Below are 17891 nucleotides of genomic sequence, written 5' to 3'. Positions count from 1 at the left end.
CTGCACCTCCGGACCCAGTCCTCTATTTCCCCGTCCATTCCCGGCCACCACACATAGCTCCTGGCTAGGGCCTTCATCCTCACTATGCCCGGGTGTGTTTCATGTAGCGATTCCAGGACCCTTTTCTGAAGGGGGGGGGACCACCACCCCGCTCCCCCATAGCAGGCACCCCTTGTGGGCCGCAAGTTCCTCCCGCCTCATTTTGTATGGCTTGAACTCTCCCCCCATGTCCCTTTCTGGCCACCCCCTCACCACCCAGTCGAGCACCCTTGCTAGGGTTTTGCCTTTTCTTGTGGCCTTTGCCACTTCGGCAGCATGGATGGGCTGGTCCGGGAGTGACTCTACTGATATCACCTGGTGTGTGGGGGCCGGGTCGGGTCCCGTGTCTGGGAGCGGTAAGCGGCTGAGTGCATCAGCGTGGCCCATCGCCTTGCCCGCCCTGTGTACCAATGTGTAGGTGTATGAATTTAGGAATTGGTTCCATCTCAGCACCCTTTGGGACAAGATTTGGGGGGTTTGGCGGTCTGGGGCCAGCAGACCCAACAGCGGCTTGTGGTCGGTCGCTATAGTGAACTTGCGCCCGTACAAATAATCGTTAAATTTGTGAACCCCCGCTACAATCGCCAGGGCTTCCTTGTCAATTTGAACGTAATTACGCTCCGCCGACGTTAGGGTGCGGGAATAGTAATCGACCGGTACCTCCCGGCCGTCCGATAGTTGGTGCCCCAGGACAGCTCCCACCCCGTACGGCGATGCATCGCATGCCAGGATGACCGGAAGGCACTCGTCGAAGTGGTGGAGCACCGCGTTGGAGACCAGGACGTCCTTCACCGCCTGGAACGCGGCGGCCTGCTTCTTCCCCCACACCCAAGGAGCTTTTTTGTCCAGTAACCAGTGTAGGGGTTCCGCAATGGCCGCTTTATGGGGTATGAAAGTGTGGTAAAAGTTGAGCACCCCCAAGAAGCTCTGTAGCTCCGCTTTACACGTGGGGGCCGGGGCTTGGACGATGGCCCTGGTTTTCTCCTCGGTCGGGTGGATTCCCTCTGCGTCCACGGCGAATCCTAGGAACTCCACGCGGGGCACCCCCAGCAAACACTTCTCCCTCTTCACCTTTAGTCCAGCGGTTTGAAAACGACGGAGCACCTCCCTGAGACGGTTGCTGAACTCCTCAGGGTCAGGGGCGGCGATTAAAACGTCGTCGAAAAATGGCTGGACTCCTGGGATCCCTTTGAGGAGAGCGTCCATTATACTCTGGAAGATCCCAGGTGCCACGCTGACCCCAAACTGTAGCCTGTTCACCCTAAATGCCCCCCTATGGGTCACAATCGTCTGTGCCTCAGCTGTTTTGGTGTCCACTGGAAGCTGCTGGTAGGCTTGTGCCAAGTCCAGCTTCCCAAAAATCTTGGACCCCGCAAGAGCGTCCAGGACATGGCTGACTACCGGCACTGGGTAGGGGTTATCCTGGAGCGCCTTGTTGATTGTGCACTTATAGTCGGCACATATCCGCACGTCCCCATTCGGTTTGACCGGAGTCACTATGGGGGTTTCCCACATGGCGTAATCGACCGGCTCTAGGACCCCTTGTGCAACCAGGCGGTCCAACTCAGCCTCGATTTTGGGTTTTAGGGCGAAGGGGACCCTCCTCGCCTTCAGCCGGATCGGTCTGACCGTTGGGTCCAGCGGTAGGGAGATGGCCGGGCCCTTGTAGCTACCCAGCGACCCGTAAAAAACCTCGGGGAACTCCCTGCACACCTCCCCGAACCCGCCGACTGTGGCTGTTTGTAACACCTCTACTCTGATTCCCAAGGGATCGAACCATGTGAGGCCCAACAGGGTGGCCAGCGGTCGCTTGACTACCAGAATATCTAGCGGGCCCTTGAAGGACCCTCGCTCCACGTGTACCCTTGCCCACCCCGCGATTTGAACCGGGTTTTTCTGAAAGTCCCGCAGTACAAAATCGGCCGGCCGCAGCTGTCCTCTGTAGCCGGGGTGTAACTTCCTCAGGGTCTCCTCCGCAATTATGGAGAAGGAGGAGCTCAAGTCCACCTCCATGAGGCAGGGGGCCCCCTCTATGCGGACCAACACCTTAATCTTGTTGGGGGTGGCTAGGGGCAGGTTCAGTACCTGTAGCGTGGTGGAGGCCATGGAGTGGGACTCGGCAGCCTCGTGGTGTGTGGTTGGCCGTGGGCGGTGGGGCTTGGCTCGGCAAGCCCGCGCTATGTGACCGGTCTTCCCGCAGCTCCTGCAGTCCCAGGTCCTGTACTGGCAGTCCCGACGGTCGTGGGGGTCGCCGCAACTGGCGCATTTCGCTCTTTCGTTGTTGCGTTGGTTCGATCTTTCGTTCGTTCGGGGCCGCTGTGGGGCTCGGGCGGCGGGTCTTGAAGAGCGGTGCAGCTGGAGTGCTTCTTCCTCGTCCTGGTGGTGGGGGTCCAGCTCCTCGTGGTGGACGGCTTCCGACTTGGCCCTGGGGAACGTCCGGGTGGTGCGCTCGAAGGCCACGGCCTCGCTGAAGGCGCCCTGAAGGGTGAGCTCTTCCTTTGCGAAGAGCTTTTGCTGGAGCCTCTCGTCTCGGAGGCCCCAGGCGAACCGATCGGCCAGGGTCTCTTCCAAATTCGGGAAGTTGCAGCTTCCGGCGATCTGGCGCAGGGCGGCCAGGTAGTCCGCGGCTGATTCTCCCTGGGCCTGGTCCCTCTTGTGGAAGAGGAACCTGCGGGCCACCCGCGACGGCTGCGGCAGGAAGTGGCCCGTGAGGAGGCGGACGACCTCCGCGTACGTTTTCTCCGTGAGGCGAGCGGGTGCCGAGAGACCCTTTGCGATCTCGAAAGTGGCGGCCCCGCAGACGCTCAGGAGAACGTCCTGCTTCATGCTGTCCTCGGTTACTCGATTCGCCCTCAGGTAGCAATCGACTCTTTCCGAATAGGACTCCCATCCCTCAGGATTCGTGTGGTCGAAAGCTTCAATGTGACCGGTGTTCCCGCTGGGGCTGGCCATGGCGGCGGTCGTTGCGAAGTAGTGATTCAGCGATGAAGCGATGGGACGACGAGTTGCCCGTGAGTCTCCTTCGTAGCCCGCTTGTCCGAAGGGCTAAGATCCCACCTTCGTCGCCACTGTAATGTACCAGTCTGAGAGACGCGAGTAGGGCAACATAGTTTATTGCATGGTACAAAACACGAGGTAAGAGAGAGAACACGCGGGCCAGGTCCCGCATATATACAACTCCGGAACTATTCTACCTGCTGGCCAGTCCAATGCTGGCCAGCCATATTTCCCGCCACTCGCTGTGATTGGCTGATGTTCCGTGCCCTCGCGGAGGCACCTGGCTGTCACAGTAGCCTCCGCGGCTTTCGCGGACTAACGCTCCTTCGATGGTGCGATATAACGAAATGGTTGCGAGCGCCATACATTACAAAGGCCACCCTCCCTCCCATGGTATGAGTGGGGGGAAAAACCCTGAGCTCCCCTGTCCAGCCTCACACTGAGGTGGTTCATAGGTTCCCTCCAGGCTCTCTTGTCCAGTCTCATGCCAAGGTGGTTACTACCACCCTCCACTCCCCCCCCCAAAGAAGCAAGTGAGCCCATCCTCCAAGACATTCCCTCAGAGAGCTCACTGACAGAGTGACAGAGGGGGTGGGGAGGGAGAGGGGCACAGGGAATGTGCAGCAGATGTCAAGTAGGAAAGACAAAGCATGGCACATCTTAAGACTTTTTGTGTTGGAACCAAGTGCAACAGAATCCTAGGGGGAATGTGGACAGTCTTGCAGGGCATGAGGCTCCACTCAGAGAGGAAGGTGGGAACAGCTGACTGAGTAGAGCAGGAGGGGGGATTGACTCACCACAAACGGAAGCCTCTCTGTTGAATCCTCACCTGCAAACAGAGAAAGAGACCCAGAGCATCTGGGGAAGGGTTCCTGGAGTGCTCATAATTCATCAGCCATGGCAGCTGCAGTGTGAAGCTGTGTTTTGGCCAGGGACTCTCTTAAAGGGACAGTCTCTGACTTTCCTCCCCACAGGCATCCAAGCAGCTGTCAGACCCCCTCACACTTGATGCTCTGGCAGGGGTGGGACCAGGGCAAAGGGGAGACCAAGGGGGGACCCTCCAGTGGCATGCAGGGGCCATGGCAACTGCCCCATGCCTGAGCTTGCTGCCAGGTTCAAGTGCCAGAGACACTGTCACACTGCCCAGCCTTGAGCTAGGGGGGCAACTTTGGGGTGCACACTTGCACTTACCCATCCATGTGTGAAGACCACACTTGTGCCATGAGCTTCCAGAGGTCGGGTACCTGTTGGGACTTGGAAATGGGAGAGGTTAGCCACAGAGTAGAGACTTCATTCTCCTTGCAAGTCAAAGAGCTTCCTCAGTACTGCCTAAGTGTCCTTGTTGTGCAGCTCCCACCACCAATGTGCCCCGGCCCTCACTCTAAACATCTTTCTCTAGCCTCTCCCAGGTCACTGACTGCCTTTCTTCATAGATTACACAAATCTATGCTGTAAGGGTTTTTGACCAATAGAAACACTCAGCAAAGTCTGATGGAGGAGGAAGGGAAAAAACATTTATTGTAATAAACAGAGAGCAGAGCTAAGCCAAAGACTGCAATACCAAGCTGGACTACCCTCTTCAAGGTTGGCAGTATTTTATATAGCAGGGGTGGCAAATGGTAGCTCTCCAGATGATTTTTGTCTACAACTCCCATTGGCCACCCCTGTTATATAGAATATGTTGGCACATGTTTGTATCTCCAGTACCTAGTGTTACATTTAATGGCAGACATGGCCCGGCCCAATGAAATGACATTTATGATAGATCTGGCCTTCATAACAAGCACCTCTGGCTTTCTTGCACCCAGTTCAGCCAGACCTTACAAAGCAATACTTAAAGTCTTGCAGCAAGATAAAAGAACCTTTTCCTCTTTTAATTTCTCTCCCGCTTTTCCACACATTTCTCATTAGTTTTTGTCTTGCTTCACCTAATTTTTCTGTATCTCCTCCCCCCTCAGATCTCAGAAGTTAAGTAGGGCCAATGTGGAGGCATGCAATAACAAACCACCTCTGAACATCTCTTGCCTTGAAAACCTTATGGGGTTGCCATAAATCAGCTGTCACTTAATGCCAGAAAAGAGGAGAGGGTATTAAAAAATTATCCACTCCAAGCTCCAAATAGGTTAGGTACACCAATGGATCAAGCCATTTGCAGCACTATGTAGTGGCTATGGGTGAAAAAAAAAAATAATGTTCTTGTGTGTATGTGCAGATGCAGCAGTTATCCTGTTGGTCTGAGTTTAGAGATGCCAATCTCCAGATGGGATCTGGGGATCCCCTGGAATTACAGTTTATCTCCAAACTACAAAGATCAGCCTCCATGGAGAAAATGGATGCTCTGTGGCATTGTGGCACTGATGTCCCTGTCCTTCAGGCTCTATTCTCAGAACTGCAGGAGTTTCCCAACCTCATACCTTTGGGACCCCCTCTCATGGCATAATCCTCATCTGCTCCAATCTTCATCTTGGCATTTCAAAGAATCATAGAGTTAGAAGGGACCTGTATAATCTCATTTCTGTAGGCCTTCCTCAGGTCTTACAGGCTCAGGAAATGATTCAGTCGCTTTTCTGTAGAACAAAGCATAATAAACCTCATATATTTCTCAGGGATTTGAAAAGATGAGGGAATCACCAATCAAAATTTCAGCCTTTCAAACATGGTATCCCACTAATGGAAGTTTACAATTGGCTTGATTGCATTGTAACTTTTTGTAGTATTTGAATTGTGTATCACATTGTAAATTTTCTGAATTTTTTGAATGTTTGTGTCTGGATAATAACCATTGCAATACAAATATTGTTTTTCAGCCTCTAAGACTGTTTTCACTGTGATTGTATTTACACAGTGCCACTAGTCTTTTGTTTTACAATAATTGTACCATGGTTCTGCTGTCTTGTTTATATATGCTCTGTCCAGATAGGCTGACCAACTTTCAGCTGAACCAGTAGCATCCCATGCCTCAGTTGAATTTAATAGAGCCAGGACAAATTGACTAGCATTTTCTGCCATAAATGTCTCTATTATGGAAAGAACTAGAAATGCAATGTTACAGATATTTAACTATCATTTTACTATCAGTCACCCCAAACTCTGTTATTGTCTGCAAAGTTTCATATTGGTTAGGATGGCTTAAAATTCATCATTGAAAATATTCAGTTCAGTCATTGTTTGATTCTACGTGGCACAGAAAGAATATGAAGTCATTTGAATTTTATAAGACATTTATGAGCTTGTTACTACTGAAAGTGATAATTTTATGCCTTTTTACTATAGAGTGTTCTTAACTTTATTTTCCCCACTTTGTGGGAACTTTTATAATCTGTTGCCTGATTGCTGTTAAATGAATCACACAGAAAGGACTTTGTTTCACAAAATTTACACCCTTAGATATACCTTAAATTTTAACTTGGATTATTCTTTGCTTCTTCAATAATGCAGCAAGGATTTCTAACCAGTCAGAAACTACTAGTCTATCTGGTTAGAAGACTTCTCTTTGTTCTGTTGCTGGGTAAAGAAATGAAAAGGTGGTCTCCTGTCCTGATGTGGTTTTCTAGTCTTTACTATTTTGAATGTACATGGAAAATGCATTCTTGTTTACTGGGAGATACAAAGAAGATACAGAAGTATGTATATGTATAGCACCAGAAAGAGAAATTCAGACATCACTGCTTCAGTGCTTCACATAGGGCTACTATTTCCTAGCCTAGTTTAGGTTTTCTTTCCCAAAATGAACAGTGGCTTAACTGGCTGCCTTATTTATAGAGCTGCCATGCCTGAAATGGCCTGGGAACCAGTAAGAGACAGAGAATTACTGACTGTGAGGCACAAAGAGGCAGTGGGATGGGAGGAGCCAGCCTATATAACCCCCTGATTGCAATCTAATACTGGGATGCCTGCCTGTGTCCCACATCATTGCCTCATCCTCCCAGGTGAGGCAAAGGCAGCTCCTACCCTAACCCTACCCACAAGGGCAGGTTGGCTCCACAAGCAGGGGAGCCATGTTACAATAGAATGATGCCCATTTCATAGAGAGGCATGACATAAGTTCTGTGTTTTCATGGGAAAGATGCCATATCAGTTGATGGTCATTTTCTTTGGGGGGGGGGGGTTCACCTCTGGAAAATGCCCACTAAGGGAGGGCTGGCAACTCTACTCATTTAGTCCTTTCATAGTCAGTTCTGATGGTGGAGAATGAAGAGCTGGAGGTTAATACTTCTACTAGGAAGTGTGCTACACTGTATACATATATTCACAATTATGTGGCTTTGAGAGAAGGACTATTCACCACATGCACAAAAAAATAAAATATATGTCTGCAGCCCAAACCATCTTGCAGCTCCTATGGGATGACAAAGGCAATGGCAGGGGCAGGAAGTGCTACTGAAGCTAGTCCAGCAGCCCTGGACAGACTCCATCAGCAAGTGAAGGCATGGCCACAATTGAGTGGCACTGTCAGAAACTGCAGCTGCCATGAGAAGTGCTGAGGTTGCCCTGGAAATGAGGAAGGAGGTAGGATTATCAGAGGGTGAGTCTACATCAGGAACTGTAGTGAGGCTTGGTGGAGGCCAGTGAAGCCTGCGTGAGATGCACAGTCCTATTCAAGAATCTGGAAGGGGGTGGTCAAGGATGAGGCATGAATCTGGAAGGTGGTGGTCGAGGATGAGGTGGCTCTCTGGATGAGGAGGGAGTGTGCTGTGGCCAGGGAAGCCAAGGGAGAAGCCAGTCTCTAGGGAGCCTTCAACCACCCTTCTTGTTGCTTCAGCAGATGTGCTGGTTAAGCAAAAAGCAGTGCCAGAAAGTGGTCAGACTAGTGTCAAGACCCTCCCACCCAATAATTAAATGACAAATAGGAAAGGAAAGGTCCCCTGTGCAAGCACCAGTCGTTTCTGACTCTGGGGTGATGTTGCTTTCACGTTTTCATGGCAGACTTTTTACGGGGTGGTTTGCCATTGCCTTCCCCAGTCATCTACACTTTCCCCCCAGCAAGCTGGGTACTCATTTTACCGACCTCGGAAGAATGGAAGGCTGAGTCAACCTCGAGCCGGCTACCTGAAAACCCAACTTCCATCGGGGATCGAACTTAGGTCATGAGCAGAGCTTAGGACTGCAGTACTGCAGCTTTAACACTCTGCGCCACAGGGCAAATAACTATATGCTAAATATAAAATGTAGCTGAGCAATTATTGCCTCTCTCCTCAAATGTACACAGGACTTTTTTGTAGAAAAAGCCCAGCAGGAACTCATTTGCATATTAGGTCACACCCCATGAAATCACCATTGTTTCACACAGGGCTTTTTTGTGAAAAAAAGCATAGCAGAAACTCATATTAGGCCACACCTCCTGATGCCAAGCCAGCCAGAACTGCATTCCTGCTTTAAAAAAAAAAGCCCCGAATGTACATATGCAGTAGTTACCACAAACAAACGTGTAGAAGTCTTAAAAGAAGCCATTAGATGTGACCTCTGGTTTCGGCGACACAACATTAGAAGCGGCTTGGACCGGCGTGTCCTGAGCTGCTTCTAAATCGGGCATCCGAGGGGTCCCACACGAAGGGGGACTTGGGGAAGGGTCCCAGAAGGCAGGGAGCTCAAGTGGTTGAATGGGGAATGCAGCGGAGGCGGCTGCACCCCGATCCCACTCGCTTCTAGCCTCACTGCTCTGATCACCATTTTTAAATGGCTAAAGGGTCGACTGCTGGCTTCTTTTTTCCCCATTCTGACTTAAGAGATTCTTCAATGGCAACACAAGCTGCATCGCTATTATTAGAACTGTAAGTGTCTTTTCTCTTTTATGTTGACTTTTAAGGCATCTTCATTGACAAGCAGGAAAACAGAGAACTGAGGCTAAAGCAGAATTCAAGTGGAGGCAAAAATTAGAGAAAGTGGGGGAGGGGAACCCTATCTCCCTCTCCTTCAAGGCTTTCAAAAGTTTCTGCTATTTTGGTGATCTTATAATACTTGCATGAGGAGAAGCACACCAATTTCTAAATACAGAAGACACTTGATGGTTGAACCTAATTAAGCTGTTTTAAACTTACGTCTGGGGGAAAAGATTTGACTTTGGGAAAGTTCTATGTAAACATATGTGGATGTGAAGGGCAATTGGCTTAAGAAGTAATTTGCAGCTTAAACTGAAGTGCTCTGAATAAACTTATATGAGCCCCAATTTGACTCTTAAACTCTAGTGGCTATTGTATATTAATCTATAAAACATAAAAGGATTCTTGGTTGAAAGAAGAACATTTGTACCATTCTTAAAGTGGATTATAATTCCTTGCTGTTGGATTTTATGGATATAACCTTTTAATTTTGTTGTTTTTTTGTTTTTTTCTTTCTTCTCAATTTTTGGTTTGAATATTTTTGTTATGGTTTGAATATCTTTGGTCTTGGATTTAATTTTTAATTTTTCCTTTCTTTGCCCATTAAAGTTGGAGTCTTTTTTTTATTTTTACTGTTTTTTCCTCCTTTTTCCTGGGACTGCTTGGTTTTACCTTCCCCTTGTGTCAGCAAAGGGTTCATTGACGTTTCAAAATGATCAGACTTGTCTTTGTTCAAAAACTAAGTTTCATTTATTGATTACAACAATGCTACTCCCTACACAGGTTCTTTGAAACTGATAACGAATAAGGAAAGGTATTGGCATTTATGGACATACATCAAAGCATTGGGGGTTTAAATCACTTCTCATAATAAAGTTGCAATTCGTCTTTTGGAAGTGCCCGGTTCACACGCCCTTATCTTTCACATATGTAAACTGTATCTTCCTCCCGGTGGTGTCCTTGCTCGGCTCCAGCAGGCCCCTGAGAAGCGGCCAAGCATTTTTGCACTTCAAAGACCTTACTGGCCTTTGGCGCCTCAATCACCTCCTCCTTCCCCCCTTTCACATTCTATAATGGCACTAGTGTTAGTAGGCAAAGATTCATAGGGTTAGTTAACAGTAAATAAACATTTCAAACAGCAGAGTTAGCTTCAATAGAACACAAGCTGACATACTGCCCCCCCTAAGCTCTTGCTCGGGGCTTGTCTGGGCGCAGTAGGTAAAATTGCTTAAGCAGTTGAGGAGCATTCAGGTCAGAGGATTTTACCCACTCATCACAGCTGGGCAGGAAATAACGCCAGTGGACCAAGTAGTGTAAGACCCCCCGTTGCAATTTAGAGTCGAGAATCTCCTTCACTTCGTGGTGTTTCTGCCCCTTCACTAGAATAGGTTCCGGTTCGGGGTTCCGAGGATGCCACTTCGAACCACCCGGATCTCGATGGATAAGGCCTTAGTGGTGCCGCTTTCTCCGGGACCTGCCGCTGGGCACCTTCTAGTGCAGGTCGGCCCGTTTCCTGCTGGCTCGGCTTCCCAGGGGTCCTCCCCCAGCTCCTCCAACATTATAGAATTCTCGTCAAGCACCATGGATAGAGCGGTGCTGCTGCGGCTCGATTCCTTCGGCTTAACCGATTTCATCGCCCCGGCCGCCGGCCCTTTGGGCGTCGGGGTAGCAGCCCGGGACCTTTCTGGGAAGTTGGCCACCAGATGGTTCGGGTCCCTACACTGGTAGCACTTGCGGGTGGTGGGGAAGGGTTTTGCAGACCCCCCCCCCAGTGTTTTCTTCGTCTCTGTCTTTGAGGTTGGTTGTGCCTCGCGGCTCGTCTTGCCCTGGTGCCCCTGGCGTTGGAGGGCGACTTCTTTCATATTGGTCTCGACCTCCCCGGCTAGCTGGATCCACCCGACCAGGGTGTCTGGTCGGACTTGCCCCAGGGCTCGGTTGAGCAGCCTCGCGTTCAGCCCCTTCTTGAAGGCCCTGATCTTCATAGCCTCGCTCCAGCCCCTTATCTTGCGGCAGTAATTGCGAAACTCCAACAAGTACTCCTGGATCAACCTGGCCCCCTGGCGAAGTTCGTCTATCGCGGCGATGGCCCGGGTCTCCTGCAGGGGGTCCTCAAACTGTGATAGGAGGGCCTGCAGGAACCCGGCCACCGTAGCGACCTCGGGCCCTCGGATCTCGTAGAGGCTCATATACCACAGCTGGGCTTCCCCCATCATCTTTGACCTGAGGTAGGCCACCTGGCTGTGTTTGTCGGGGAAGGAGTTCCCCCAGTAGTTCATGTAGCTGTTGGCTTGGATGATAAAGTACTCCACCTTGTCGGGGCTCCCGTCGAAGGGGACGCCTAGTTCGTGGGTCTTCACCCTCATGCCGGGAGCTGCTGGGGCAGCCGCCCCGGCGGGCGTGGCTGGCGCTGCCACCCCGGTTGGTGGCACTGGTTGGGAGAGGACCTGTGGTGGCAGTCCCGTTGTTGCCCCTGGGGTGCGGGCCAGGGCCCGGTCAATCTGTTTCTGCACCTCTCGTACCATCAGCGTCATGTTCGCTTTAATCTCCTGCCTCAGATCACACCCCAGGATCTCCATCTCCCTCCGGAGGTCCTCGGTTGGGTCGCGTCTTGGGGAGGAGGCCCTTGAGTCACACCCATACTCCTCCTTGGAATCGCCCGGCCGGTCACTCAATGCTGGGCGCTCTCAGTCGCCTCCTTCCCCGGTTGTGCTGCTCCGCTGTTCAACCGGGTCGACCGGGCTTCCTCGATCTTCCACATCCCCGGGGGTGCGGAGGATGTTTGCGTGCCTCTGTGCCACCTCGTCCATTAGTGTGGTCAAGGTGCGAGGTTTCCAAGTCTTCGGGGTAATGAAAAGCACTTGGCTGCTCAACTTCTTCGGTTTCCGGGGCTCGATAACATGCCACGCCGGAGTCCCCGGTAGCTCGTCAGAATTGGAAGGCTCTCGGTCATCAGGCGCTTTTGTAGCCATCCGCTAAAAGTAACTTTTGCCGATAAGCCTCTTCGGGGATCAGTTTCAAAATGTCAGCAAAGGGTTCATTGAAGTTTCAAAATGATCAGACTTGTCTTTGTTCAAAAACTAAGTTTCATTTTTAGGGTTTGTAGAATCTTTCGGGATCAAGTGCCATGTTCTACTGGAGAAAGTTTTCCTTCCAGACGTTTCGTTCTCAGCTGCGGAGAACATCCTCAGTGGCGTTGCAGCTGGAGCAGGCACTCAGAACTTCTTGGCTGCTGTGCATTGACAAAGATCCCGAAAGATTCTACAACCCTAATGATGTTACCAGCTGTGAAAACCTGAAATCTTTGATATGTTTCATTTATTGATTACAACAATGCTACTCTCTACACAGGTTCTTTGAAACTGATAACGAATAAGGAAAGGTATTGGCATTTATGGACATACATCAAAGCATTGGGGGTTTAAATCACTTCTCATAATAAAGTTGCAATTCGTCTTTTGGAAGTGCCCGGTTCACACGCCCTTATCTTTCACATATGTAAACTGTATCTTCCTCCCAGTGGTGTCCTTGCTTGGCTCCAGCAGGTGCCTGAGAAGCGGCTGAGCATTTTTGCACTTCAAAGACCTTACTGGCCTTTGGCGCCTCAATCACCTCCTCCTTCCCCCTTTCACATTCTACAATGGCACTAGTGTTAGTAGGCAAAGATTCATAGGGTTAGTTAACAGTAAATAAACATTTCAAACAGCAGAGTTAGCTTCAATAGAACTCAAGCTGAGATCTTGGATTATTGGTTTAATTTTTAATTTTTGATCTTATTTTTGGGATTACAAATAGGGCATTCAGCCCTGGATTATAAATTTATACTCTGAAGCTGTTGAAAAGACCTGACAGTGACTTGAACTGCAAGTGCACTTCCATTGGCAGAGGACTGGCTATAGTGAATTGTGTTTGTTGTGGTTTGGTGGTATTAACTGTGTTTTCCTAAAAAGTCTTTGTTTATTATCAGTTAGACCATTGTTTGGTGCATGACAAACTGTTGATACAAACTAGAAGGCTGTTTTCCTTTCAAGATTATTTCATAATAAGGACACTGACTGGCAGAGTTTAGTTTATCTGTTATAAACAGGATTACTGTGTTCCAAAACACATTTTGAAGAGGCAGCGCATAGATTAGGTTGCTGTGAGTGTATTTAATAAGAATGGAAAATAAAGCTGCGATTGGTTTTAAAGAAAGAGTAAAGAAAAAAGAAAATCGAGAAGGAAAGCCACCAATATCTTCTCCTAGTGCTCCATCTGGGCCAGGAAAATTTACAACTATGCAAGGAGACATGAAAGAGATGCAAAATACCTTATTGACTGCCATTGCACAATTGACTAGTAAAGTAGAAAATATTGGTGAACAGATGGCAGAGATCAAACAAGAGCTTTTGGATAATAGCAAGCAGACAGCAGAGACCAACAAAGTCCTAAAAGTATTAGATGTTCAGGTGACAGAGAATATACAAAAGGTGGAACAACTGGAAAAAGAACAGAACATACATGAATCTAGACTCTTGCAGTTGGAAGTGGAGAAAGCTACCTATATGTTGAGATTTCAAAACATACCAGAAGAGAAAACTGAAGATTTGCAGAAAATACTAAGTGAAGCCTTGGCTGAAATTCTACAGGTGATTCCTCAAAGGATGAAAGAAGAGTTTGATCATGTAACATGAGTGCCTTCAAGTTATACAAGACAGAACAAATTACTATCAAAGTGCACTTGAAATGAACAAGAAAGAAGACCAAGGAGGATATTTTGAAGCAAGCAAGAGACAAACCTGTGATGATAGCTGGAAACATGGTGAAAATTTTAAGAGAGGTACTTTGGCCATTGAGACAAAAAAGGAGAGAATACCAACCACTAACAGATTTTCTGAGAGAAAGAGAAATACCCTACACATGGCTAATGCCAGAAGGCCTTCTTTCTACTTATCAGGAGAATAAGTACAGGATAAATTCCATTTTTAAAGCTCCAAATTTTTTGGATAGAGTGAAGGAAAAAGAGGGCAAGAAAAAGAAAGATGATGAAGAGCAAGAAAGTTCTGGTGAAGAGAATCCAAATGAACCACAGAGATATCAGACAAGGCAGCATACTAAAAAAGATAAAAAGATAGTGATAAGGAAAGCACATAATGGCTTCAATAGTCTCTATCAGTGTGAATGGACTCAACTCTCCTGCCAAAAGGGGAAAGACTTTCAGATATTTGACAAAATTAGAAATGGATATAATTTGTTTGCAAGAAACCCATATTTTGACTAAAGACCTACATTTTAAATTATCAAATTTGGAATATGCAGAATATTCTTTGATAGGAGATTTTAATGCAGTCTCTGATAGACAAATGGATAAAAAAATGCAGATGAAAATTTATTTATTTATTTATATTAAGATTTATACCCCGCCCTTCTCACCTAAGTGTCTCAGGGCGGCTTGATCAAAAGTCCTCAATTGCCAATAAGTTTTCGGAAATTAGCAGAAGAATTTTGACATATGGAAAACAAGATATCCAAACTCTAAAGACTTTACCTACTATTCCCATAGCCACCAAACTTGGTCAAGAATTAATATGTGTTGGCTTTCTACAAATCTGGTTAAAGACTTAATTGAGACAGAAATTCAAACAAGAGTCATTTCAGATCAAAGCCCTGTAATGATAAAGTTCAAAGGTACACGAATGAAATGATCATGGAGGTTAAACACCTCAATTTTAAAAGATAAAGACTTTCTTAAGGAATCTAAGGCTGAAATAAGAACATGAGAGAAGCAATGTTAGATCAGGCCAATGGCCCATCCAGTCCAACACTCTGTGTCACACACTGGCAAAAAATTTATATATATATACACACACACACACACACACACATACTGTGGCTAATAGCCACTGATGGACCTCTGCTCCATATTTTTATCTAAACCCCTCTTGAAGGTGGCTATGCTTGTTGCCGCCACCACCTCCTGTGGCAGTGAATTCCACATGTTAATCACCCTTTGGGTTAAGAAGTACTTCCTTTTATCTGTTTTAACCTGTCTGCTCAGCAATTTCATCGAATGCCCACGAATTCTTGTATTGTGAGAAAGGGAGAAAAGTACTTCTTTCTCTACTTTCTCCATCCCATGCATTATCTTGTAAACCTCTATCATGTCACCATGCAGTCGACGTTTCTCCAAGCAAAAGAGTCCCAAGCGTTTCAACCTTTCTTCATAGGGAAAGTGTTCCAGCTCTTTAATCATTCTAGTTGCCCTTTTCTGGACTTTCTCCAATGCTATAATATCCTTTTTGAGGTGCGGCGACCAGAACTGCACACAGTACTCCAAATGAGACCATCGATTTATACAGGGGCATTACGATACGGGCTGATTTGTTTTCAATTCCCTACCTAATAATTCCCAGCATGGCGTTGGCCTTTTTTATTACAAACCACACTGTCTTTACATTTTCAGTGAGTTATCTACCATGACCTTAAGATCTCTCTCTTGGTCAGTCTCTGCCAGTTCACACCCCATCAACTTGTATTTGTAGCTGGGATTCTTGGCCCCAATGTGCATTACTTTGCACTTGGCCACATTGAACCTCATCTGCCACGTTGACGCCCACTCACCCAGCTTCAACAGATCCCTTTGGAGTTCCTCACAATTTTCTCTGGTTCTCACCACCCTGAACAATTTAGTGTCATCCACAAACTTGGCCACTTCACTGCTCACTCCCAACTCTAAATCATTTATGAACAAGTTAAAGAGCATGGGACCCAGTACGGAGCCCTGCGGCACCCCACTGCTTACTGTCCTCCACTGTGAAGACTGCCCATTTATACTCACTCTCTGCTTCCTATTAATCAGCCAGTTTTTGATCCACAAGAAGACCTGTCCTTTTACTCCATGACTCTCAAGCTTTCTAAGGAGCCTTTGATGAGGAACTTTATCAAAAGCTTTTTGGAAGTCAAGGTAAACAACATCTATCGGGTCCCCTTTGTCCACATGTTTGTTCACCCCGTCAAAGAAATGTAACAGGTGAGTGAGGCAAGATCTTCCCTTACAGAATCCATGCTGAGTCTTCCTCAATAACCCGTGTCCATCAATGTGCCTTCTCATTCTGTCCTTGATAATGCTTTCTACCAACTTTCCCGGTATTGAAGTCAGACTGACTGGCCTGTAATTTCCCAGATCTCCTCTGGAACCGTTTTTAAAGATGGGAGTGGCATTTGCTACCTTCCAGTCCTCAGGAACGGAGGCAGATTTCAATGAAAGATTACAGGTTTTTCTTAGAAGATCCACAAGTTCAACTTTGAGTTCTTTCAGAACTTTCGGATGCATGCCATCCGGACCCGGTGAATTATTAGTTTTTTGAATAAGACTTTGATAGAACAAGCTGAGAGAAAGAAGTAGAGACCTGAGATACAGAAATAGAGAGACTGAGTATAATCGGATCCAGTGAATGGAGAAAGAGAACGGGACAAGAAAGGTGGAAAGAGGGGAAGAAGAAAGTTGAATGGAAGGTACTGAGTAGGGTAAAGTGATTAAGAGAGAGAAGGGGTGGAAAGGTGAAGTAGGGAAGAAGCTGGTAGAACGGTGGACTGGAAAGAGATCGGAAAGATTGGAAAGAGATAGTAACGAAGGGTTTCGGTGAGAAACAAAGAGAGAGAGAGAAAGAACCGAAACTAAGGTGAAGAACATGGAGTAAAGATGGTGGAAGGTGCGTGAACTTGAGGGGCGAGTGTGGAGCCGGGAACGAAAGACGAAGGACAGGTGTTGAAATACAAAGGAGGAGGAGGGGGGTTTTAGCGACGGTTTTCGCCGCGGCCACCTCCCCCTTGAAGAGTGGGGGTCGGAATGGAACAGCTCAGCCAAAGATTCTAACTGTAGGATACTGGACTATACAACTTTCGTTTTTCTTGCTCTGTACTGACTGGACATTCGTTATTTTTGATTGGACTGGACTGGATTGGACTGAGCACTAACTCTGGACTGGACTGGATATTAACTATACAAAAATGGTGAAGGCAAGGGCTGGAACTGGACTTTAAAGTGAAGCCTGCTGGGAAGAAGAAAGGAGGAGAAAGAGGAGCAAGGGATGCTGGGACTAAGGAGGGTGAAGTATATGTTGATATAAATGAACTAATAGACTAACAGATATTAATTGACTAACAAATATTAACTGACTTTGGAAATGAATGAATTTTCTCTGTATTTTTGATGCTGTTTTTTACACTACTTGATAATATGCTTAGAGTTGGATTGTTTTAGTTTATAATTATTATTGTTTATAACTAATTAGTGAATTAGGTATTATTTACTGGGTATTATCTTCTGAGAGGTTCTGGGAAGGAGAGTAGAACATTACAGAAAGAAATAAAGCATAACTAACCTGGTAAGAACTATAAAATAGTAGGTCTAGTGTATAAAAACTCTAAGCATCAGGTTAGGTATTTTTGGAAAACTTTCCTAGATCCTGGTGAAGAAGGAACGAGAGATCAAATAGAATCTTGAAGGGGGGAAAAATAAAGTGGCAAAACTGTTAGTTCAGGATATAAAATGGATGTTAAAATCAAGAAACTAGCACAAGCTACACCTCCAGGTGTGGGGAAGACTGTTACATCTGCTATAAATCAAGATGCAGTAGAAAAGCTTCAGAGTATAATGCAAGCAGGCTTTAAACAAAACCAGGAGGCTCTCGAGGAGATAAAGGCAGAGCTTAAAGAAGACATTAAAAAAACAAACCAAAGAATGGATGAGTTCCAGAAACAGGTGTTGGCAAATACACAGCAAACCCATAAGTTGTCTGCTAAAGTCGATGTTTTAGATGAACACGGGAAAACAATGGCTGCTAGCATGAAAGAAATAGAAAGAACAACATTAGATCTGGAAGATAGAACAACGAAAATGGAAATGGAGAGAGCTAGGTATAAACTGAGGTTTCAAAACATAATAGAGGAAAAAGGTGAAGATATATATAAGAATATTGAGGAAATCCTAACAACAGGAGAGGATCAGCCAACTAAAGATATAATGCAAGAAGTTGATTGGATAAGAAGGGTTGCAAC

The sequence above is a fragment of the Heteronotia binoei genome, chromosome 3 (genome assembly GCF_032191835.1).
Source record: "Heteronotia binoei isolate CCM8104 ecotype False Entrance Well chromosome 3, APGP_CSIRO_Hbin_v1, whole genome shotgun sequence".
NCBI classification, from domain to species: domain Eukaryota; kingdom Metazoa; phylum Chordata; class Lepidosauria; order Squamata; family Gekkonidae; genus Heteronotia; species Heteronotia binoei.
This window is presented reverse-complemented; position numbering follows the sequence as displayed.